Genomic DNA, 24067 nt, shown 5'->3' on the forward strand with positions numbered 1-24067 from the left:
AAAATGGTCTTAAGTCACTTTTTAAAGTACCATTGTAACTACGAGCAGTCACTAAACGAATGGGTGTCAGTCAAGGACTGCCTGGACTATCTTTCCCACTTCCAGGAGTAGCTTTTGAAGATTTCCAGTCACGGCGTGACTTTTTAAAATCGCAATCAGCGGTGTCCTGTTTAAGGACGGTGCGGTCTTTCTCAGTCAAGGGGCCTACGCAAGGTGTTTGAGAACCCAAGTAGCATGCAGGTCCTCAGCCACACCGGTGGCCCAGAACGGACTTGAGATTTTAATTCCCTGCCAGAAAGAGCAGTTCTGCTTCACATCACTTCAAGGGAATGGCAGGACCTCAATGTTCCCCCACGTGGTGCACGGAAGGTCTGAAGCACAGCCCTTGGCAGCCCTCCAGTTAAACAATCTCAGGATGGGAATAATTATAAGGATGGAGAACCCAAAGGGTTGACTGTACAGGGTTAAAATTCGCTGGCCTTCAAGGCAGCTTCCCCTCTTCACAAAGTGTTGTGGCCCGGCGGAGCTGGCAGCAGAACCGGACAGTAGTGAGGAGGTTGGGAGGGGACTGCCTATGTTCCCTTATTCCCCCTCAACATAGGACCACAGTTGGGACCAGAATTTCCATTGTTAAGCCAAGGGAGTTTGTAGGTTGTGCCCAAATTTAGGGCCCGTTTTTTTCCGTGATTGTTAAGCTAAATCATTGCTGTTGTCCCAAAGGTGCTTTTTCTAAGAGGCAACTGGACTTTCTAGAATAGGATAGGATAGGATAGGGTAGGATAGGGTAGAATAGAATAGAATTGAATAGAATAGAATAGAATAGAATAGAATAGAATAGAATAGAATAGAAACTAGAACTAGAACAGATTGAATCAGGAATCAGGAATTGGGAATATAGCTGGAAGGGACCTTGAAGGTCTTCTAGTCCAGCCCCCTGCTCAAGCAGGAGAACCTATACAATCTCAGACAAATGGCTGTCCAGTCTCTTCTTAAAAACCTCCAGTGATGAAGCACCCACAACCTCTGAAGGCAAACTGTTCCCCGGGTTAATTGTCCTCACTGTCAGGAAGTTTTTCTTTGAAGACGTTTCGCTTCTCATCCAAGAAGCATCTTCAGCTTCTGCAATCATTGCCATTGTTGAGTGAACTGTGGGGTATTTAAGCAAATCCAGTTCTCCCCATTGACTTTGTCTGGCAGAAGCTGGCTGGACAGGTCGCAAACGGCAATCACATGACCCCAGGATGCTACAGTTGTCATAAATACATGCTGGTTGCCAAGCACCTGAATGTTGATAATCTGACTATAGGGATGCTGCCATTGGTCGTGCCAGGACTGGTTGTAAGTCACTTTTTTCAGGGCCATTGTAACTTTGAATGGTCGCTAATAGTTGTAAGTCAAGGACTATTTGTACAGGTAGTCCTCAACCTACGACCACAATTGAGCCCAGAACTTACATTGCCAAGTGAGACATTTGTTTAGTGAACTGTGCCCCGTTTTACAGCTTTTCTTGTCACATTTGCGAAGCGAATCACTGCAGTTCTTAAATTAGTAACTTGGTTGTTAAGTGAATCTGGCTTCCCCATTGGCTTCGTTTGTCAGAAGGTCATAAAGGGGAGCACATGACCCCCAGGACACTGCAACTGTCATAAATATGAGTCAGCTGTCAAGCATCCGAATGTAAATCATGTGACCAGGAGGATGTCGCAACAGTTGTAAGTGTGGAAAATGGACATAAGTCTGTTTTTTCAGTGCCGTTGTAACTTTGAACGGTCACTAGGCGAACTGTTGTAAGTTGAGGACTTCCTGTACTATGATTTCTTTGTCGGGTCTTGAGTTTTCATCCTATATTCGCTGCCCAGAGTCACAGTTGTGATTGTTCTCGTCCAGGGGTGTCAAACTCGATTTCATTGAGAGTGACATCAGGGTTGTGTGTGACCTCGGGGGCTAGGATGGGCGTGGCCAGGGTGGGCGTGGCCAGCTCGGCATCACTCGTGTCGGGGTGCTTGTGGTGGCCCAAGCGCTCTGCCAGCGAAAACGGGCTTCCAAGCTCTGTTTTTGGCTGCCACGGCTTCCTGCAACCCTCTGCCAGCAAAAATGGAGCCCTCCGGAGCTCCATTTTTGCTGGCAGAGGCATCGGAGGCTGGTCCTTTGCTGTTTCTAGGGTAGCCCCGTGGGCCAGATCTAAACACCCCATGGGCCGGATCTATCCCCTGGGCCTTAAGTTTGGCACACCTGTCCTAGTCCAGACCCCGGCTCTGGCAAGAGACCCTATACCCATGATGGCGAACCTATGCCACGCGTGCCAGAAGTGGCCCGCAAGAGGTTGCCTGGAAGTGCCCCACTGCGCATGTGTGCGTGCCCCTGCGGTTATCCGCCATGCATGCGTGGGAGAAAATGTGCGCGTGGGAGATGTGCACGCATGCACAGAGGCAAGCGGTGCGGGGGGGTCACGGCACATGTGCAAAGGCGTGTGGTGCACACGCAGGAGATCACACGCGCATGCGCAGGGGGGGCGTAGGGAGTTGCACGTGCATTGCATCATGGGTGCGGGCACGCAAGCATGCACACTCACTTTTGGCACACAATGTGGAAAAGGTTCGCCATCACGGCCCTATACCATTTCAGATAAAAGGTTATCCAATCTCTTCTTTAAATACTTCCAGTGTTGGAGCATTCACAACTTCTGGAGGCAAGTTGTTCCACTGATGAATTGTTCTCACTGTCAGGAAATTTCTCCTTCTAGGTTGCTTCTCCTTGATTAGTTTCCACCTGTTGCTTCTTGTCCTGCCTTCAGGTGCTTTGGAGAATAGCTTGACTGCTTCTTCTTTGTGGAAGCCCCTGAGATATTGAAACAAGCTTCAGACATGACTTGATCTGGGCTCTTTTTCTGCATAGAAAAAGTCCTCCTGAATTGGAATAATTAACTTTGCTCAGCTTCACTGTGTTACATGCCGATGACGGTGGTGACTTCAACCCCTCCCGTTCCAACCATCAAAAAGGATGCAGCCTTGAAGTACAAATGGGAAGCAGATTGTCTATTCTGGCCCAGCGTTTGATGCTGGTTTTGCTAAACGGCTCCAGTTGACTCGGGCCTTAGATTACAAGATTTACAAATGGAAGGAAAATGACTCCCATTTCTCACTGCACCAAAAGAAAAAAGAAGAAGGAAACATTTGCAAGGAGGAGATCATGGAAACAGAACAAGGGAGGAAGGCTCTGGGTCTCCCCAAACAATTTGAAGAGAGAGCAAGCAGGAAGGATGGGAGAAGGAAGAATCTATGGGAAACTCTTTCGGTTACTTGATAAGTGTGAACAGTTCTTTATTCAGCAACATTGAGCGATTAATGAAAATAAGAACTAGGGGAGATATGATAGTAGTGTCCAAGTATCTCACAGGAGAAAAGGGGCTCGGAGAAGAGCGGGGGGTCAACAAAGATGAGGGGGTCAAACTACAGGCGGTGCTTGCTGTTGTAACTTCAAATGGTCACTAAATGAACTGTTGAACTGTTTGTTCTGCATAATCTATAGATGTTGTTAATGTCCATGGGTCTATGGGTGGCTGATTTGTCAGAATGTTAGGCTTTTAGAATTTCCCTGGCATTTTTGGATTTGGCCTGGTCCAGGATGGTCACATTTTCCCAATTGAAACTATGGTTAAATCTGTCTATATGTTGTGAAATTAAAGAATTTTCATCATGTTGTCTGACTGCCAGTTGGGGTGCATGGATGTGTTCTGCCAGTCTTCTGCAACACAATTCTACCAGTTATCAGGTTAACTGACATTAGTGTGATGACTGTGGAGATTCTCAGTCATCCAGGTCATGGTTGTCCCAAAGGTGCTTTTTCAAGAGGAAAATGGACTTTCTTGGTTTTTCCTTGAAAAAGTTTGAAGCTCTGCTGAAGAAACTTCTTGGATGAGAAGCGAAACGTCTTCAAAGTAAAACCAGAAAGTTCAGTCGCCTCTTAGAAAAAGCACCTAGGTATCAGGTTAACATGACATTGGTGTGATGAGATTTTTGTGCAATGGATATTCTCCGAGGGTCAAATTATTCAGGTCAAGGAAGAGATTAACTCAAATAGCCTGATTCAATTGAAGGACAATTATGGAAACATTCATGTTTATGGATCTTTTTCTCTCTCTGTACACACAGACCTGCCTGCCTGCCTATCTGCTGCATTTAAATCAGAACGTTATTAGCTTTTTTCATCAAGTTAGTATCATCATTATTATTTTTAAAATGGCAATAGGAACCATCTGCAATTACATTGCAAGCCAGCCAGACACAGCCATTCTTAATGGGTGGTTCCACTTTACAGTTCTCCCAAATCCCTATTTCCCCTCCACAAAACATCTGGTTGTAAAACCACTTGGAAGTGATCAGCTGCAGGTGGTAGGCGTTCTCCTGCTAGGATTACCCAAGAGAATGGAATTAACCTGAATGAATCAAGCATTTACCTAATGCCACTCTGTCTCTGGAGTAATTTTGTCTCTTCCCATGTTTTATTTCAAACTTGGATTGTCTTATTAGAGGCAGGTGGCCTTTGAGGTGTTTCCAGGAGTCAAGGCTGATGGGAAAGGAATATCTGGAGAATAACGACCATGTTAGTGTTTCCTCTGACACAGAGGTCTCCAAACTTGGCAATATGAAGACTTGTGCACTTCAACTCCCATTCTGGGAATTGAAGTCCACAAGTCTTCAAGTTGCCAAGGTTGAATAGTCCTGCTCTAAATAGACGAGAAAGCACCTCTTGGCTTCCAGCCCCAGTTTTGTGTTTCTGGGATTGGGCTACCCACATTTGACTTTAAATGTAAATAATTTGTGCAGTTTGATCTAGTCGTCAAGGCACCTGGCTAAAATGCCAGGGATCATGAATTCTAGTCCTGCCCTAGCTGTGCTGGGTGATCTTGGGCCAGACACTCATTCTCAACTCAGCTCAGCTCAAATAACTTGATTTTTGAAGTAAAAATAGTAAAGGCAGGATACAAATAAATAAATGAGCTCAATACATTTTTGTTAATTTGATAGAATATAACATGCTTATTTTTTTGATATTTATATTTTGTATTTCTTAGCCTCCCATCTCAGAATAACAGAGTTGGAAGGGACCTTGGAGGTCATCTAGTCCAACCCCCTGCTCAAGTAGGAGACTCTATAACATTTCAGACAAGTGGCTGTCCAGTCTCTTCTTGAAAGACTCCAGTGATGAAGCTCCCCACAACTTCTAGTGGCAAGCTGTTACACTGGTGAATTGTTCTCACTGTTAAAAAGTTTCTCCTTAATTAAGAGAGGTTGCTTTTCTCCTTGATTAGTTTCCATCCATTGTTTCTTGCCCTGCCTTCAGGGGCTTTGGAGAATAGCTTGACTCCCTCTTCTTTGGGGCAGCCCCTCAAATATTGGAACACTGCTATCATGTCATCCCTGGTCCTTCTTTTTGTTAGACTAGATATACCCAATTCAATTCAATTTAGAATAGAACTGGAAGGGACGTTGGAGGTAACAGATAATCAGAGTTGGAAGGGACCTTGTAGGTCATCTAGTCCAACCTCCCTCCCAAGCAGGAGACCTTACACCGTTTCTGACAGATGGCAGATGTCCAGTCTCTCCTTGAAAGCCTCCAGCGATGATGCTCCCACAACTTCCAAGGGCAACTTCTATTCCATCGGTTGATTGTTCTCACTGTCAAAAAAATCCTCCATATTTCTAGGTTGAACCTCTCCTGAATCAGTTTCCATCCATTATTCCTTGTCTTCTAGTCCAGCCCCCTGCTGAAGAAAGAGACCCTATACCAGGGGTCTCCAACCTTGGCAATTTTAAACCTGGCGGACTTCAACTCCCAGAATTCCCCAGCCAGCAAAGCTGGCTGGGGAATTCTGGGAGTTGAAGTCCGCCAGGCTTAAAGTTGCCAAGGTTGGAGACCCCTGCCCTATACCATTTCAGACTAGTGGCTGTCCAGGCTCTTCTTAAAAACCTCCATTGATATGAAGCATCCACAACTTCTGGTGGCAAGCTGTTCCACTGGTTAATTGTCCTCACTGTTAGGAAGCTTCTCCTTGATTCCAGGTTGCTTCTTTCCTTGATTCGTTTCCATCCATTGTTTCTTGTCTTGCCTTTCTTTTAACCCATAAACATAAAAATGGGTAGAATCACGGGTAGAAACAATTGCCCCCGATGCAGTCTTTTTCCTCATTCCATATACAGCTAGTCCTCGCAGTACAGCCATTTGTTTAATGACCTTTGAAAGACATAACAGACTGAAAAAAAGTGACTTATTTCACACTTACGTCTGTTGTAGCATCCCCACTGCCTCATGATCAGAATTTGGACCCTTGGCAATTGACAGATATTTATGGCGCTTGCATTGTCATGTGGCCATCAAAGCTTCCCAGCTGGCTTTCAAGAAGCCAAGTCTGTGGGAGAAGCCAGCTTCGCTTAACAACTGCATGGTTCACTTAACCATAGTAGTGATTTGCTTAACATCCATGGCAAAAAAGGCTCATAAAATGAGACACCCCTCGCTTAGCAATGGAAATTTTGGGCTCTGTTAAGGTTGAAAGTTCACACGAGTATCAGCACAACCAGGACAGGTAATCCTTGACTTACAGCCACAATTGAGCCCCAAATTTCTGTTTTTGTGAGACATTTGTTAATTGAGTTTTGCCCCATTTTGCGACCTTTTTTGCCAAGGTTGTTAAGTGAATCACTGCAGTTGATAAGTTAGTGATGCGGTTGTTAAATGAATCTGGTTTCCCCATTGACTTTATTTGTCAGAAGGTCGCAAATGGGGAATCACATGACCTCTGGACACAGCGACCATCATAAACGCGAACCAATTGCCAAGCATCCGAATTTTGATCACAGGGACGATGCGATGGTCATAAGTGTGAAAAAACTGTCATAATTCACTTTGAAAAAGCATAACTTTGTAATTTTGGTCACTAAATGACTTGTGGTACTTCAAGTACTAGCTGTAGATGATTTACCACGGCATTTTCTGCATCAGTCATTTTTTGTGAGATGGGTAGTCATATATAGTTGATAAATAAAACAAAAGCTGGGCACAGTCATATTCTGTGGTTTTGCTTTATTTTCTTTCTATTTTACTGGCAAGGCACCATGTACCACGTGAGTGGCCACTGTGTAATAAGACCTTAGAAACGAAGCAAGTTAGAACACAATTCTTTTTTAGAGCAACTGAGCAACTCTTTAGGATTTCACTTATACATCTGTCCCATCCCCTATATATATTTTTTATCTTTTTAAACTGGAGGTGTTGAGGCTGATTCTCCATGACTAAACTGCAGTCTTTACCTTAAAATAAGTGATGGAGAAAATATGTACTCAGTTATTCAAGCTCCCTTACAAATATGCATATTTATGTGTTAGGTCTGTAATGGATAATGCAAAAATTGAAGGATATTTCACTTTAAATTGTGGAACTTGCTTTGAATGATTTTCTTTCTTTGCAAGTAATACAGGTAGTCCTCAACATACGACCACAATTGAGCCCAAATTTTTTACTCCTAATTGAGACATTTGTTAAATGAGTTTTGCCCCCATTTTACGACCTTTCTTGCCACCATTGGTAAGTGAATCACTGCAGTTGTTAAGAACATGGTTGTTAAGTGAATCTGGCATTCCCCATTGAGATTGCTTGTCAGAAGGTTGCAAAAGGTGACCACATAACCCCAGGACACTGCAACTGACGTAACTACGAGTCAGTTGCCAAGTGCCTGAATTATGATCACATGACCACAGGTGATGCAACAATCATTAAGTGTGAAAAATGGTCATAAGTCCCTTTTTTCAGTGCCATCGTAATGAACTACTGTAAGTCGAGGACTAAATGTACAGGATTTTTTTTTTTTAATCAATCTTGATTTAATGTTCTGGGCATTTTGGGATGGGAGTAGAGAATCAGTAAAAAATAATAATAATAAAGCTGCATTTGTGTTCCCTAAAACAGCCTTCCAGTGGAGTTTTCTTTGTGAATAATCTGGATTTTTATGATAAATAGCTCCTATGAAGAATATCCACCCAATCCCCGTTTTTGTTTAAAGGGAATGTCTGTAAATAAGCATCGATTACACATCTGTAAAACTCATCTCGTGAACGGGCTGGTGATCCTTCTCTTTTTTGCTCCCCCCCCCCAAATAACTCCCAGTGCTTAAAATATAGGCTTAAATTGAAACTTGCCCACTTTCCCCCAAATTAAATGCTCTGTGGGGATCTGTAGGGAAATTCTGTTGTCTAGGGTGAGAGGGTGGAACTCGCCCAGTGAAAACAACCAGCAACAGCCAGCTCAAGCCGCAAATTCCATTTGCTTTCATGTGCAGTTCAGAAATGGATGGAAGGGGGGGGGGAAAGGGGGCTTTTGAAACTATTTGGGGACACAGGGCTAGCAAAATGATGAAAGGTTATTTATTTATATCTATAAAAGCGAAAGACCCCTCACGCATCATCACAAAATCTCCAGAACCGTAAAGCCTACAAACTTGAAATTTGGCACGTATGTTCCTCTTGGCTTCTAGGTGTTCGCTAAGAAAGGATTTTTCGAAATTACCCTCAGAGCATTAGTATTTCCTATATTGTTATTATTAACACACTCTGATGCTAAGGAGTTCTACTCCCCCTCCCCACCTGGAAAGAAATCTCTTCCAAATGCAAAACACAAGAAGAGGAGTGGAGTTTCAGTTTCAGTTTCACAGCACCAAGCAGCTTTAGTATAGAACAGTTGAGCTAAGCCACGGCCAGGCTCCTTGCTGCTTCCTTCTTGCTCACACAGCAAATACTCTTTCAGTTTCCAAATAGCCCTGAACTCTCTCACACACTGAAAGGATGATAGCCAAATGAATACTGATTGGTGCTGTTAGGCAGAATTTCCCCCCCCTTATTTTCCTCCCCCCAAATTAAGCCCCACCACATAGTTTTGTAGCGAAGCATGGATATCGAGCTAGTGAAGTGATAAGGCAGCAATTGAAAGTCCTTGGAGGTGTGAGAAAGAGCCCCACATCTAATTAAATAGGAAATTTTGTGATATTAACTTCTTTACCAGACTTTCCAAAGTCTGTTTGCCCTCTAGCCTAGATTTTCACCAAAAATTGCACATTTCATTCCTCATTGCGAAGGGGAAGGGCATTTGGGAAACATCGTTTGCAGGTTGACACAATTGCTGTGTGATATTCCAGGCTTGTTGCTTAATCATTTGAACAAAATGCCAGGTAGGAGCAACCTGGACAATTATCACTGATGGAAAAAAAAATGTTGTTGACTTGTGACCACAATTGTGCCCAAAATTCCTGTTGCTAAGTAAGACAGTTGTTAAGTGAGTTTGGACCTCGGGACACTGCAACCATGATAAATATGAGTCAGTTGCCAAGTGTATGAATTTTGATCACGTGATCTCAGGGATGCTGCAACAGTTATAAGTGTGCAAAAAAAGTCACTTTTTCCAATTCCTGGGTAACTCTTTGTGCTTCAGGAATTGGCCAGATTTTCATGCAGCCTGGGAGTTATGACAGCCAAGAGGGTCTTTTTCAGCATATGGAATTTTCCACCGTAAAAAGTCAGTTTTTACTGTGTGATCTTATTTGAGCTTCAGTTCTAACTGAAGAAGTTTCTTGGATGAGAAGTGAAAATTTTTCAAAGGAAAAAACAACAAGAAAATCCAGTTGCCAGTTTTGGAAAAAGCACCTGGATGACTGAGAATCTCTGTAAACATTTAATTGTTTACTGTTTTAGGACACTGATTTCTTTAGATGTTGTTGATTATTTTTATTGTTTTACTATGGTTTGCTTTTTAGGGTATTGTTTTAAGGCATGAAGGGTGGGAGGAATCCTGATCTTAGTGAAATTCTTGCTTGTTGCTTTCAGAAACTGTAGGTACTCCATCACTGGAGTTTTTTAAGAAGAGATTGGACAGTTGTTTGTCTGAAATGGCATAGGGTCTCCTGCTTGAGCAGTAGGTTAGACTAGATGACCGCCAAGGTTCCTTCCAATTCTGTTATTCTGTATTGTGTTCTCTTTTCTCTATCCTAAAGTTGTAGAGAGAAGACAAACCTGTACTGTCTCTTCTTCAGCAGTGCCCAAGCCTTTTTTATTTTCCAGATTGGGAGTCAAACTTGAAAAAGTTGGAAATCAGATTCCTCATGCTTGAGGAATGGTTCTGTATCTAAATATAGGTAGTCCTCAACTTACGATCACAATTGAGCCCAAAGTTTATGTTGCTAAGTGGGAAGTTTGTTAGCCTTGCTCCATTTTACAACTTTTCTTGCCACGTTTGTTGAGTGATTCACTGCCGTTGTTAAATTAGTAACACGGTTGTTAAGTGAATCTGGCTTCCCCGCATTGACTTTGCTTGCCAGAAGTTTGCAGAAGGGGATCCCATGACCCGGAGACACTTCAACCGTCATAAATGTGAGTAAGTTGTCAAGCATCCAAATGTAAATCACATGACCCTGAGGACATTGCAACGGTCATAAGTGTGAAAAACATTCATAAGTCAGTTTTTCATTGACCGCTGTAACTTTGAACTGTCACTAGGCGAACTGTTGTAAGTTATTTTTCTTGTAACTATCATCCAATTTTGTATTGGACACCAAATCATGAGCTTAACCACTGATGTTTGAAAAACAAAGAGGTGCCTTCTCCATCCCCGTTCAGAATTATCCTGTAGTCCAGTCTTTCTCAACTTGGCCACTTTAAGATGTGTAGACCTCAACCCCATGCTGGCTGGTGAATTCTCGGAGTTGAAGTTCACACATCTTAAAGTGGCCAAGGTTGAGAAACGCTGCTGTAGACACCTGTCCAAGGGGGGAGCTACTGTGTATACATTTCAGAGTCAAGGAAGATGTGCTGAGACAATAGTTTGGGCTAAACGTGAAATCTTACAGCTCTTCCAGTAACAATAGAAGGGAATCGTTGTAGCTCAGGGCTGACCTGTGGGGTCCTTGGTGCTCTCTGAACTTGGCTGTTTTCTTGCAGATGTTTTGTGATCTATCTAGTAGCATCGTAAGTGATTAAAAAAAGAGAGTGGGGTTGGAGGAGGAAGAGATGGAGGACGAGGACTGAGAGGTCCTTGGTGCTGTCTGAGCTTGGGTGTTTTCTTGCAAGCATTTCATTATCCAACTAAATCACATCAGGGTTACCGGTAGAAGGAAGTAGTTCAGTCTTTGTTTATATACAAGTGGCTTGTCCTGTCAACATTGATGGCAGCATTCTTGTTTGTCTGAGTTGATAGTTGTCTTGATTGCTGGTCTGGTGTCAAGATTAACAAAAGACCAACAACCAAGCAGTAAACAATACCCCAATCAAGGAGCTACCAACTCAAACACACAATCACAGCAGTAAATAACAACCCAATCGAGGAGCCTCCAAGAACTATCCCACCAACAATGACAGAGCAAGCCACTAGTATATAACCAGAGAGCAAACTCCACTCCCTTCCAAGCACTGATGATGTTCCCTAGTTGGGTCATGAAACGTCTGCCAAGCTCTGAGAGCTCCGAGGACCCCATAGTTCTTTTGGTTCTTTATAGTCTTCAGGATCATTTTGTGTACTGGCCTCCATAGCTAGAAGATGCTCTTAAGTTTCACTCCTAATTGGCTCAAGAGGGTGCTGTGCTGAGCCCTGGTTCCAGCCCTTTTTGCCTGCAGTTCTCGACTGCTGTCTGTTGTGAAATATTTATGGCTTGTGAATAAATGAGGAGGAAAAGAGAAGATTCCCGAAGTGCCGATAAAATGTGTTTTCTTTGCTTTTAATTGTTTCAGCTGGAGGCATTTCAGAAAAGTGTTCTTTATTCAAGGACGCTCTGAAAGCAAGAAACAAACCCAAAAGCACAGACAAAATCTACAGCAACGTCCAAAACACGTCCTTCCATGATCTAAGTTGCATTTATATTCGGAAAAGAAAGAGAGAGAAAAAAATCTCTCTGAGCTGAATTTTTTTCTGCCTTACTTTTATCCTGCCAGACCCCTCTTTCTTCTGTTGGAAACAGCGCTCAGCTTGTCAGACATTACAGCAGGGATGTCCAACCTTGGCAATTTCATGGACTTCAGTCCCCAGAATTCCCCAACCAGCCATGCTTTCCCCTCCTCCCCTCAGGTTAAATGGCTGGCTGGGGAATTCTGGGAATTGAAGTCCACAAGTCTGAAAAGGACACCCTTCCTTTGCAGGTTCCCTTCGTATCCTGGGGTTTCCTGAGCCAAACCTTTTCCACCAAGATCTGCGCAGCAGAGAGAGGAGCAATCCTTTGCACAGATCCACCATACAGGAGGATAAGAACACACTGAAATTAAAACTATGCCAAATCCACATTTTTTACAATGTGCCTTGAGCTGTGACCCAGAATTTTTTTTTCTCAAGGTGGCTGCTTTTTGACAATTACCCATCGACACCGGAGAATTAAATCAGCCGGCCAGAAGAGACGCCTGGCTCCCTATGTCCACGCCCCCAAAAGGACAGCTACAAGTGATCATCTCTATTCCACCAGGAGAGCCATTGAGTTGGCCCTTTTGAGAGCCCTTTAATTTATTAAATAATGCAAATGCGATCAAGCTAATTAGAAGAGCAGCCATTTCCAAGATCCCAAATGTTTTCAATCTGTTTTCTTTCTTTTTTTCCCCTTTTTTCTTTCCTTCTTTGAGGCAGCCAGGCGGGTAGAATAAGAAGCCAGGGAAAGGAGAGGAAATCTTATTTCTGGCAGCTCGCTAGACATGGAACTGCGGTTGAACTTTTTACCCTAATTACGTCCTTGCTAAATGCCCAGAGCAGTCTGGAATCAAAGCCGTTCCCTTCGGGGCCTTGGAAAGTTTCTCATGTGGCCAACAACGTTTGTTGTGTGATGTGAGGGATACTTTGGGGAGGGAGGGAGAAGAGGAGGGAGGAGAGGAATAAAAGGCCTTGGAATATTGTGCTTGTCTTATCCTCTCCATTTCCCCCCCCCCTTTCAAAATTTTCTCAGTTACCACCCACCTCACTTGTTGCCTACAAAAATAGTGTAATTGTTTGCATCTGTGTGTTTTTGTCTGCCATCGGAATCGCTGTTATAAATCAATATGACAGAGGGGGCCAAGCTCTTGGCTTCCCCCTCCCTGTTCTCTAATTGGTACTGTCTTTTCCTTCCTTCCTTGCCTTGGCTGCTGTTGCATAAAGCGCAACTGACAAAGCCACCTTGTAATATACTGGAGCAGGAAACGGCCTTTGAATCCCCCCCCAGATTCCTCCTGTGGTGCTCTCTGAGCTTGGCGAGACGTTTCATGAATAAACTAGGTAGCAGCATCAGTGCGAGAAGGGAGCGGGGTTTGCCTTTCTGTTTATGTACTCATTCAGAGTACGGAATACAACATTAAAAAACCTGGAATAATAGGGTTGGGAGGGACCTCGGAGGCCTTCTAGTCCAACCCCCTGCTTGAGCTGAAGACCTTCTCTTTTCGATAACCTTCCACCCATTACCACTTGCCCTGTGCTCAGGTGCTGTGGAGAAGAGGCCAACCCCCGTTAAGTGACAGCACCTCAAATAATGGAAGACTAGAAGTAGTTGCTCAGTGCTTTGCCTTGTCAGTATTGGTGGGAGAGACAGCAAACCCCACTCCCTTCTTGCACTGATGATGTTACCTAGTAGTGTAATGAAATGTCTGCAGGAAAACTACCACGCTCAGAGAGCATCCAGGACCATCCATCCATCCATTGGTAAACAATCAAGGTACACTCCTACCAACACGGCCAGGGCAAACCACCTATATATAAAGGGAGAGCAAACCCCACTCCCTTCTAGCACGGATGATGTTACCTGGTAGGGTAATGAAATGTCTGCAAGAAATTCACTAAGCTCAGAAAGCACCAAGGACTCCATAGCTGCTGTCTCCTCCTCCTCCTCCTCCTCCTCCTCCTCCTCCTCCTCCTCCTCCTCCTCCTCCTCTCCTCCTCCTCCTCCTCCTCCTCCTCTCCTCTCCTCTCCTCCTCCTCCTCCTCCTCCTCCTCCTCCTCCTCCTCCTCCTCCTCCCTCCTCCTCCTCCTCCTCCTCCTCCTCCTCCTCCTCCTCCTCCTCCTCCTCCTCCTCCTCCTCCTCCTCCTCCTCCTCCTCCTCCTCCTCCTCCTCCTCCTCCTCCCTCCTCCTCCTCCTCCTCCTCCTCCTCCTCCTCCTCCTCCTCCTCCTCCTCCTCCTCCTCCTCCTCCTCCTCCTCCTCCTCCTCCTCCTCCTCCTCCCTCCTCCTCCTCCCCTCCTCCTCCTCCTCCTCCTCCTCTTCTCTGCAAACCCCACTCCCCTCTAGCACTGACGATGTTACCTAGTTTGGTAATGAACCGTCTGCGAGAAAACCACCAAGCTCCAAGAGCACCAAGGACCCCCCTCAATTCCACCCCGAGCTACAAATATTCTCTTCGATCAGCATCATTGACGGACCAAATAACAGCTGTGAATGATACCTTGACTTTCTTTCCTACCTCAAGAAAATGAACACAGGTTGAGATTCATTTATTAGAATGTATTCACAGGTAGTCCTCGACTTACAACCATTCATTTAGTGGCCATTCAAAGTTACAGTGGTAATGAAAAAGGTGACTTTACAACTGCTGCAGCATCCCCGGTCATTTGGGGATGAAAATTTGGGTGCTTGACAGCCGGTTGCAATGTCCCAGCGTCATGTGATCTTCCCAGCCAGCTTTCGGCAAGCAAAGTCAATGGGGCAAGCTGGATTCGCTGAACAAGCACATAATTTTCACTTAACAATGGTAATGATTCACTTAGTAACATGGCAAAAAAGGTTTAAGGTTTCTACAAGGATACTTTGCCAAAATTTGACATCTTCCCAAACAATCAGACTGTACAGGTAGATTTGACCACAATTGAGCCCAACATTTCGGTTACTAAATGAAACATTTGTTAAGTGAATTTTGCCCCATTTTACGGCTGTTAAGTGAATCACAGCCGTTCTTAAATTAGTCACGCCATTGTTAAATGAATCTGGCTTCACCATTGACTTGGCTTGTCAGAAGGTTGCAAAAGGGGATCATTTGACCCCGTCATAAATATGAGCCAGTTGTCAAGCCTCTGCATTTTGATCATGCAACTACGGGGATGCTGCAACAGTCGTAAGTGTGAAAAGCAGTCATTAGTCACTTTTTTTTGCATATATGAAGTGCTATAGCAGTGAGTCTTTGGAACAAACCAGGGTGTCCCAGTTGGGTTGTAAAACCCGGTCAGTGTTGTTACTCAAAACGGACATAAGTGTTGAAAAACGGTCATGTCACTTTTTTTCAGTGATGTTGTAATTAAATCTTCCCTAAATGAGCTGTTGTAAGTAGAGCAGTACTTGCACCAAGCCAGCTACATGCATACATGAAGTGCTATATCAATGAGGCTTTGGAACAGACCAGGGTGTCCCAATTGGGTCGTAAAACCCGGTCAGCTGTTGTTACTCAAACGGACACTTTGATCCTCATCAGTATAAATGGCCCCACTCTGCTGAACAATCTGCCACAACTTTCCCCACACAATCTGCGGACTTCATCTTCCAGAATTCCCGAGACAGAAGGGCCAGTCCTGGGAGTGGGGGGGGGAGCCCACACACGGAGGGCGCCCAGATGTTGGGGAAGTCAGCAAGAGCCTTTTCTTTTTTCTTTTTCTTTTTGGTGATAAAATGGGCTGTGTATGAGTTGCAACATGAAAGGAGCTCTACCGATAATTATATTTATGTTGTGGTTTGTAGCCAAGATAGGCCCTGAAAGTGGGCTAAAGCAATTAGAATCTATCCCAAACCTTGCACTCTAGGAGGATGGAGGGCAGCTGTTCTCTGACACAGCCCCAAATGCACAGGGGGTTCTTCCACTCCTCCCACGTTGCTCTTCAGAACGTTTCCTGCGTAAAGTGTTAGGAGGTCCTCTGTATGTGTGTGTGTGTGTCATTTTTGTCCTAAGCTAAAAGGGATCTCCGTTTGGTGGGGGGGGAGACACTTTCCTCCCAACTATTTTCTGCATTTGTCCAGCAAAGAGTCTGTACTAATCTTCCTGGTACAGGTAGTCCTCGACTTACAACAGTTCACGTAGTGAGCAAAGTTACAACAGCACTGGAAAAAAGTGACTTAGGGCCGTTCTTCACACTTAGGACCGTTTTAACAACTGCAGTGATTCACTTAACTGTAGCAAGAAAGGTTGTAAAAGGGGACAAAACTCACGTAATACATGTTTCACTTAGCAACAGAAATGTTGGGCTCCACTGTGGTCATAAATTGAGGACTACCTATCTTTTTGAATGAATTTCTCAGTGTTTTTTTCTGACCAGAAATGATGGAGGGAATACGTATGTACACAAAAGAACCATTTAAAAAAAAAAGATTTGTAGCTCTTGGCAGAATTAACCAGTGGAATAAATTGCTTCCAGAAGTTGTGGGTGCTTCAACACTGGAAGTTTCTAAGAAGAGATTGGACAACCATTTGTTTGAAATGATGTAGGGTTTCCTGCCTGAGCAGGGGGTTGGACTAGAAGATCTCCAAGGTCCCTTCCAACTCCATTATTCTATTCCCATTCCATTCCCATTCCCATTCCATTCCATTCCATTCCATTCCATTCCATTCCATTCCATTCCATTCCATTCCATTCTATTCCATTCTATTCTATTCTATTCTATTCTATTCTATTCTATTCTATTCTATTCTATTCTATTCTATTCTATTCTATTCTATCTGAATGTGTGAGAATTGGGCCAGCTGGATCACAAAAGATCTCGAAGCTGGCACTGTAAAATGGCTGTCCTTTGCCTTCTCTGCTTGCAGGGTAAAAGTTTGGCTGCCGATGGAAATATTTCAGGAGGAGCCCAAGCCAGCTTTGAACACTCCATTTTCAGCTACCCCGTAACTTTCTATTAAGCCGTGGCCTGTGGTTGCCCATCTTTCTCCCTTGTTTGTTTTGAGACTTCTTGTTTTGATCCTGTCTAGGATTTTAAGTAGAGGTTTCTTCCAGGGGAACCTTCCCTGCTTTATGGTGGCCCGTTTTTTGTTTGTTTGTTTGTTTACAGGATGAATTGCCACCCTTTATGTGATTGGCTGGCTACGGGTTCCATTATACTGGCCCTTTTGCTCTCGTCCTATCAGAATCTTGGTAGGGATGCTCATCTGGGTATCCCATTCCGCGCCGAACCACAACTCTATTGTCAATCCTCCCGCAGAGACGTGAGCTCAACTTCCTGAGTTAGCTAAATTGCTCCCTCGAGGGCTGTGCAGGCTTATTGTGCATTTACCGCTAGGAAAAACAAATCCTGGCTTCTAATACGGTCTATATATTTTTCATATTCCCCAGCCCCCGCCCTTCCAAAAAGAATGAGTCCTCTGAGGATTTTAACTACTCTGAAACATGGTCAAACCTACCTTTTGTTTGTCCATTCCCGTATCCAGAAGATGGATGCTGTTGGATTTAAAAGCCTGGCTTTGAACTTGAACTCCGTCGTTGCAAGATTTTCCAGATGAAACCAAGCTTTTTTTTTTTTTTTTAAATGCATATCGGCTTCCCAAAACAGATCACCTTAAATTTATATGAATTTTTTTTAAAAAAGGCACCGTGGATTGCTCTGGCACCATCTGCAATTTAAATTACCGTAAAGTGTTCCGAAGCAGAGGTGGCCAAGGGGGGAAATGGTGGGGAGGAGGACAAGAGATATGGATGACACCATGGTCAAATTCAGTGGATAATTCTGCTCTGCGGTCTTCAAAGGGGAGGGAAAGAAAACCAGTACAAAAATATCATTAAAATGGAGGGAAAGAAAAAGGAGAGGAAAATGCAGTAGCAATGTTTTACGTTTGGTTTCACTTCAAGATGAGCAAGGAAATGAGTTAGTGGACTGAATTATTCGCTTACAGATATCAGGAGGAAGGATTGCATGTGAGGTCTGTCTGAGTGGTACCACTGATCTCATCATCCAGTCCCCCAGGCAATTGAGGCACCCTCATGTGCCCCCTGCATATGACCTCTGTCTGAGTAGTACCACTGATCTCATCATCCACTCCTCCAGGCAACTGAGGCACCCTCATGCACCTCCATGCATCCCCTACATAGGAGCTATATCTCAATGGTACTACTGTTCCCATCATCCACTCTTCCGGGCAGTTGAGGCACTCCCATGCACGTGATTCCAAATGCCTCGATCCCACGAATGCAGCCTTTTGTGTCCTCCTCTCTAGCCCTCAAGAAGGGCAGGAAGCTGTTTTTCCCTCGTTAGAGCACAACGGCAGCGCCAGCACCACAACAGAGCACTATTTATTCACTGATCCAACACATTTCATCCCTGCTGCAATCAAAAAGTCCCTTGAGAAACAACTAAAACATCCACGGCACAAACCTCACAATGAGAACAATAAAAACAAGACCAGCCAAATAACAACAACAACAACAACCCCAAAGCAATCAAAAGAGCTGGTGGCTCATGGCTATTTCTAAACCAGCAGTCTTTTAATTGAAATATTTCTGCCAGGCCTAAGAGTCAGGTACAGAATTAAAGGAGAGCAGCATGCGAAAGCTAATGTTTGAAACATAACGCCCACAGTAGGGAAACCCGTCACTGGATTTGTGAAAAACATTAGAAATCCTCCGTATGATGGGTAAAAGTCAGTTCTGCCACAGACCAAGGGTGTCGTGGCCTTAACTCCCATCTTTCGCTGTCTCTTGCTCAGGTGGAATATAGGTATCCCAAAAGTGCTTTTTTTCAAGAAGCAACAGGACTTTCTTGGTTTTTCTTTGAAGATCTTTCGCTTCCCATCCAAGAAGCTTCTTCCACTTTTAAAGCAGTTCATTTAGTGACCATTCAAAGTTACAGTAGCATTGAAAAAAAAAAGTGACGTACGACTGTTTTTCACACTCAGGACGATGGTTTTGCAGCCTCCCTATGGTCACCTGCTCAAAATTCAGATGCTTGGCAACTGACTCACATTTACGACGGTTGCTGTGTCCCAAGCTCATGTGATAAACTTTTGCAACCTTCGGACCGGCAAAGTCAATGGGGAAGCCAGGTTCATTTAGCAACCGTGTCACTAACTTAATAGCTGCAGTGATTCCCTTAACAACCGTGGCAGGAAAGGTCGTAAAATGGGACAAAATGTCATTTAACAATTGTCTCATTTAACAACAGAAATTTGGGGCTCAGTTATGATAAGTTGAAAACTACCTGTATTCATGCAGAAAATTTCAAAGATATTAATAATTTGTTGGGCATTATGTAAGCATTTGTATACTTCTATTACACATTCTTTTTTAAAAAAATGACTACTACAAGTAGTCCTTGACTTATGACCACAATCGAGCCCCAAATTTCTGTTGTTAAGTGAGATATTTGTTAAGTGAATTTTACCTCACTTTACGACCTTTCTTGCCTCAGTTAAGTAAATCACTGCAGCTGATAAATAAGTAATCCAGTTGTGAGGTGAATCTGGCTTGCCCATTGACTTTGTTGGTCTGAAGGTCGCAAAAGGAGATCACAGGATCCCCGGAAACAGCGACTGTCAAATATCCGAGTCAGTTGCCAAACGTCTGAATTTTGATCACATGACCACGGGGATGGTGCAAAGGTCATAACTGTCAAAAAGGGTCCCTAAGTCACTTTTTTCAGTGCTGTTGTAACTCTAAATGGTCACTAAATAAACTGTTGTAAGTCGAGGACTACCTGTATACTACATAAACATGACAAATAAATAAACATTATGTATGCACCCACATATCCACACCAGGCTCAGTAGCAGGAACTGAGAGAGGGATCTTGGAGTCTTAGAGGACAACCAGCTAAATAGGAGCCAGCCGTGTGCAGCAGCAGCCAACAAAGCTAATGCAATCCTAAATTCAATCTTTAACAGAGGGATACAATCAAGATCAAGGGAGGTACTAATACCACTCTATAAAACCTTAGTAAGGCCACACCTAGAGTACTGCATCCAGTTTTGGTCACCACACTATTAAAAAAATGTTGAGACTCTAGAAAAAGTACAGAGAAGAGCAACCAGGATGATTAGGGAACTGGAGACTAAAACATATGAAGAACAGTTGCAGGAACTGGGCATGGCTAGTCTAGGGAAGAGAAGGACCAGGGGAGACAGGAGAGCATCTTCCAATATTTGAGGGGCTGCCACAGAGAGGAGGAAGGGATCAAGCTATTCTCCAAGGCACCTGAAGGCCAGACAAGGAATAATGGATGGAAACTGAACAAGAGAGAAAGATTCAACCTGGAAATAAGGAGAAACTTTCTGACAGTAAGAACAATTGACCAATGGAACAGAAGTTGCCTTCTGAAGTTGTGGGAGCTTCATCACTGGAGGCTTTCAAGAAGAGATTGGACTGCCCTCTGTCAGCAATGTTGGGGGAGTTGGACTAGATGACCTATAAGGTCCTTTCCAACTCTGATTATCTGTTAATCTGTTAAATACACATATAAAGTGACTTATGAACGTTTTCACACTTACAACCGAGGGTGGGATTCTGCCAGTTTGGATTGGTTTGGGAGAACCGCTAGCTCCAAAGATCAGCTGGGAGCGAACCAGTTCACTCTGACAATTATGTGGGCCGCCTTGCCCACCCCTGTGCTGTGCTGACCTTTATCGTCTCAGCTGATCAGCACAGAAGAGCGGATTGCTGCTCCTCAGCTGTGTTACTCCCCCAAAGTAACATAGCAGGCAAGGATTTTTCCATCGCTGCTCATGCAGGTGCGGCATGCGTGTGTGAAGCGTGCGTGAAACGCGCGATCATCGAACCGGTTGTTATACCGGCAGCATCCCACCCCTGCTAATGACCCTTGCAGCGTCCCCAGGGTCACACAATGCTTCCCTATTGACTTGGCTTGCCAGAAGGGTCGCCAAAGATCGTCCGTGACCCGGAGACACTGCAGCCGTCCAGATATACAATGTCAGTTGCCAAGAGTCCAAATTTTGATGACAAAATTTTGGGAATCTTGGGAATGCTACAACACTTGTAAGTGTGAAAAATGGTCATGTCACTTGTTTCAGTGCCGTTGTAACATTGAGCAGTCACTAAATGAATGGTTGTATGTCAAGGACTACCTTTAACTTTCTGAGATGACATAGGACAAAGTCTTCATAAATTAAAAAAAAAAAAGCTAAATTTCATACACAGAACAAGTGTCTTTCCTAAATTTTGCCGCAGTTTTGTTTTACTTCGAGCTGAGATTTTTCCTCCTCTATAGATATGCAATTATCTCTTCCAGCGTATTTTTAGAAAGCTTGAAAGGACAGCTTCGTGCCATAATCTCCCATTTGTGTATAGCTAGCTCTAGTGAATCCCTTCTTTTTTGATATTTCATGGGATGTATTTACACAGCTGGTCCTTCTCTGCAACTTTCAGTGTGCGGAGCCTACAAACGGCAAAACTTTCCAACAGGAGGGGAGGAGAAAATAGGCATCCTGCGAATTGCAATACCAAAGCTTTCTTTTTTTTTTTCCCCTGGCTTGCGAAATGGCACCCACCTCAATCTCTTTCGCCCCCTTCAGCACTCTTTCTGTTGAAAGAAAGCTGTTTTTTTTTTACAAAGGAATCGCTGGAGCACCTTATTTATATTGAAATGACAAAAGTAGCGTGCTCTATGTTAAAAATCAATATAAGGAGTCGATTAAAACGACTGTGGACTCTTTGTGCTGGGGTGACACCAGCAGCTGGGTTATCCATCTCTTGAGCCATGAGATCTGAGGAAACCTTTCAGCAAAGTTGCTCAGTCTCCTACAGTCCCTGTGTCAAAACATGGAAGAAGCTGAAAGAAGGCCTGAGAGAGCCAATCTGGTCTACCGGCAGCCAGGCTAGAAGCTAGAAAGCAGGAGGCTGTGAGTTCTAGGTCCACCTTAGGCATGGAAGGCAGCTTGGTGACTTTAGGCCAATCGCTAGGAGACTGTGAATTCTAGTCACTGGTGCGATCCAACCGGTGTAACAGTTGGTTTGGTGAGCGAGTGCTTTGTGTGCGCGCATGCAGCATTTAATTAAGGCCAATTTTCAGCTCTAATACTTCCTTCTACTGCAGCCCCTGTGAATGAAACTGCTGAGCTCAAAAACAGAGAAATAAAGCACAGGAAAGGGCAGGGGCCGGTGGGCAGGGCCAAATCATCACTGGGACTACCGGTTCGCTTGAACTGGTCCGAAACAGAAGAATCCCACCACTGGTTCTAGTCCTGCCTTAGCTATATAAAAATTATCTGGGCGACTTTAGGAGATTGAGAGTTCTAGTTCCACTTTGGGCATAATATTATCTCATTTTGACTCAGATCTGCACATCAGCCTTGCCTCAACAGACATCCTCCAGCTATTTGAGACCGTTGCTCCCATCATTCCCAACCAGCTTGTCTGAGGATCCCACAGTCTCACGCAATTCAATAAAACTGGGTGGTGGCTCAGTTTCAGTTTCAGTCAATTCAGTTCGGTGGAATGCAACCCTATCTCATTCCCTGTATGTTGTAAGTTGACATATATGACACATACTGTACTTGCGAGCAGTGGTGGGATTCAGCCTTTTTTTACTACTGGTTCTATGGGAGTGCGCTTTTTGCGCGAGCGCAGCATTAAAAAACCCCCGATTTTAAGCTTCAAAACTTACCTTCTGTTCAGCACTGGAGAATAAAACAGCTGAGGCGCGGAAATCCGCTCTGCTGCACGAATCAGTTGAGCTGAAAAACAAGGAAATATAGGACAGGAAAGGGCGGGTGGTGCCTCAACGGAGCTACCTGTTCGCTAGAACCGGTGCAAACCGGCAGCATCCCACCACTGCTTGAAAGTGTGTATGTGTGTGCATACGTTGTATGTGTATATGTGTGTGTGTGTGTATAGCTAAAGCAATAGCCCGGAGCAACTCACGTTACTATTATTTTTTTAACTTTGCATTGTATAATCTGCATTTTGAAATGAATCCATTCTTTGTTAGTACCGGGACTAAGAAACTATGCAGGGCGATGAATTCTTGGAAACTCAGTTACTGATAATCTGGCTCATCCTTTTCCTGAGCTTCCTATGGACTTTCATGCCCCCTTTTGTAACAATTTCTAGATTAAGAAACCTCTTGTGTTTTCCTAAAGGAAAACTGAGCAAAGTGATTTTCTATGTAGTACTCTGTTCTCCTTGAGAATTATGTTCATAAATGGCTGCCTTTCTTCCTGACTTCACAAGCTATAAAAAAAGATTGGCTCCCTGGGACCCAGTTTCTCCATTAATGGCCAGCCCTAATAATTGGCATAACATCACCCCAAAGATTTACCTGGAACCTGCTTTCGTGATCTCCTTGGACCCTAGAAAAGCCATTTGCGTTCCCCAGTTTTCTTTTCTTTTTTTATTTATATTTTTCCTTCTTTTTTATAAACATATCATTGTGTGAACAGTGTGGGACCAGACTGTCTTACATTTTAGAACAAATATGACCAATATTCTTCATATTTAATGCAGTTGATAATCTTAATACTGATAAACATATTTTGTTAAATTGCAATCTTTCGTTCTTTGATTATTCACTGTTTTAATATCTTATTTTTGTGTCGATCTCCTTATTCTGAATATCCCTCTTTTAACTACAAATAAAATATTGTTAATCATATTTATATGGTGCTTAACAGACTTATATAATTATAATAAAAATTCACCAACTTATATTAGGTTATAATCTCCGGTTTTCTTAATCATCCCTTGTGCCTTCGCTGTTTTAAATACTTAACAACCATTCGTTTAGTGACAAAGTTACAACAGGAAAAAAGGTACATATGATCTTGCGACGGTTGCAGCATCCCCATGGTCACGTGATCGAAATTCAAAGGCTTAAAAACTGGCCTGTATTTCTGACGGTTATCGTGTCCTGGGATCACGGTAACCCCCTTTTGTGAACTCAAAGTCAAAAGGGAAACCAGATTTACTGAACAGTGTTACTAACTTAAGAACTGCAGGGATTCACTTAACAACTGTGGCAGGAAAGGTTGCCAAATGGGAAAAAACTCACTTAACAACTGCCTTGCTTAGCAACATAAATTTTGGGCACAATTGTGGTTGTAAGTCCAGGGCTACCTGTGTTGCCATTTTCAAATGCATTGTTGTCATTTTGCCCTAGCATTTTTA

At 43.7% G+C, this 24067-nt stretch overlaps 1 protein-coding gene across 10 annotated transcripts in view; it reads left to right on the forward strand.

Moving 5' to 3' along the window:
• The window catches only part of BCAS3 (BCAS3 microtubule associated cell migration factor), a 624015-nt gene that overhangs the window by 47711 nt on the left and 552237 nt on the right, over nucleotides 1–24067 (forward strand). The window lies entirely within an intron of this gene.

The sequence above is a fragment of the Notechis scutatus genome, chromosome 1 (assembly GCF_049901735.1).
Source record: "Notechis scutatus isolate UNSWTSFEM ecotype Mainland chromosome 1, rNotScu1.2, whole genome shotgun sequence".
Classification (NCBI taxonomy): Eukaryota; Metazoa; Chordata; class Lepidosauria; order Squamata; family Elapidae; genus Notechis; species Notechis scutatus.